The following is a 2,274-nucleotide window of genomic DNA, read 5'->3' on the forward strand; positions in this document are numbered from 1 at the left end:
GAATTGAACACCAGCATTTTTTACAATTGGTAACAGGTAGAAACAACTCAAATGTCCATCAACAGATAAATGGGCAAGGAAAATGTGGTGTGTGCACACACATGGAGTATTACTCGGCCAGGACAAGGAAGCAGCTTCTGTCACACCACACCACAGTCCTGAATGAAACAAGCCAGACACAAACAGCCACCTGCTGTGAGACTAAGGATATCAAAAGTCCAGAACAAGGCTGCTAGGGTTTGGATCTGGAATGGCCACACATTGACAGCTCAGTCCCCAGCCCATGTCACTACTGGGAGGTGGTAGAATCTTTAGGAGTTGGGCCCTGGTGGGAGGAAGTAGGAGACAGGGCTGCTTTGGAAGGGCCCTGGTACCCTGGCCCCTCCTCTCTCTGCTTCTGCACTACCGTGAGGTGAGCAGCTCTCCCCCATGCCTGCCACGATGTGCTTCCTCAAAGGCTGCAGAGCCCAGGGACCATGGACTGAAACCTCTGAACCCTGAGCCAAAATAAACCTGTCTTCCTTTTAAGTTGACTGGGTCAGGTATTTTGTCACAGTGTTGCAAAGCTGAGGACCACAGGGGGGTCCATAGAGAAGTGGTTTACCCCCCAGTTACTTCTCTTCTCCTGTACTTCTGCCTGTGCCTATGGCCTTCAGCAGCCCTGCAATTCACTTCTCTGTGGCTTGAGCCTCTCCTCCCTCTACAGCCTGCTCACTGCTGTGCCTGCCCCTAGCCATGCAGAGGACACTGTGTGAAGGAGTGGAATCCCTAATACATCTAATTACATCTAATATATCTATCTTTGTTAACCTATACACATGTGCTGGATCTTATGTTCTCAAGATCATTCTGATTTTTACTCAGTGTGAGCGCAAGCACCATCCCGACTGTCTGCCTGAAAGCATAAACCTAAATATTTTATTGACCATCAGTCAGCATTCAGAACCCCCAGGCTCATCCGGTCTGACATGGTGTTCCTGTCATGGCAATGGAGAGCCCTGACAATGTGGCGAGTACTGTCTGCACAGCAGGCACCAGGAGTCTGCTTTGGCTTCTTCCTCTACCTAGTCCTAGCTGGTTCATGCCCATTAAAGAACATTCCTATCTGAGATGTCGATGTGCCTCTGGCGGGTGAGCCTCACCAGGGCTGGCTTGGGTCCTGATGCACAGACTGTGTCCCTGGACTCCAGGGGGGACAGAGCCTTCCTCATGACAGTGCCCGGACCTGGCCTCGCTGAGAGTCTAGAAGCACGAGGGACAGATTCTCCCATCCAATGCAAGTCTGCCGGTGTCAGATCCAGACCCCTCTCCCTGTCTCCCTAGGGGCTGCTCACCACCCGAGGCCACCATTCTGGATGACACCTGGCTGACTCAAGACACCTGACCCTGTGTCCCTTGGTGGCCTTTGGTCACAGCTCAAAGGTCACTCCATGTCTCTGGGCAGATGGGCTGGGCCTTCCCCACAGGCCTCCTGAGGCAGGGGCTACAGGTAGGCTATGGCTGCAGGACTGGAGCACAGAGCTTTCTTTTTAGCCAGTGGACAATGACCAGGGAATGTGTCAGCCAAGACCTGGGTGGTGGGGCTCCCAGGCCGGGCTGATTAAACAGCAGCCAGGAGCTCACCAGACCCTTCACCAGGACCAGGAGGACTGAGCGGTTGCAGCCAGACCAGAGCCCTCCTTTCTCACTGCCCCCTGGGCTGGCACAGCCCCTCCCAGAGGCAGCCCTAGCAACGGGCCTCTTGGGAGAGCAGGATGTAGTACAGGGCAAGAAAGCGATCTCTTTTAACACCATGCAGCAGCCCAGTGGACCCTTCAGAACCACCTGGATTCTGGTTCTTAGTAAAACAGACCTGGGCTGGGGACAGGGCTCTCAGGACAGGGTGGTGATATCTGTAGAGAAACCTGGAGGAGGAGACAGGTCTGTGACCAGGGCTGTTGTTCTAATCTGCGAAAAGCCGTTGGCAGGAGCAGGCACGGGACAGGTCAAACCCACCCGTCCCGTGAAGGAGGAGGAGAAGGAGCTGCAGGTCTGATGGGAGCAGGGGCCTGCAGTATATGACATGACACGAGGTCAGCTGTCTTCCAAATCCAGACCCAGGTACAGACCCAGGACTGTGGGGACGGCCACAGGCAGTCGAGAATCGGGCTAAGGCCAAACCAGGCCCCCTCATGTTCCTGCCACAGAATGACCTGTCTGGCCTCTGGCTCTCAGATACCCAACCGACAGGGGAGTGCTAAGGTGGGGAGGCTACCAGGACAGATTAGCCCCCCC

The sequence above is a fragment of the Marmota marmota genome, unplaced genomic scaffold (assembly GCF_001458135.2).
Source record: "Marmota marmota marmota unplaced genomic scaffold, marMar, whole genome shotgun sequence".
In the NCBI taxonomy this organism is placed as follows: Eukaryota; Metazoa; Chordata; class Mammalia; order Rodentia; family Sciuridae; genus Marmota; species Marmota marmota.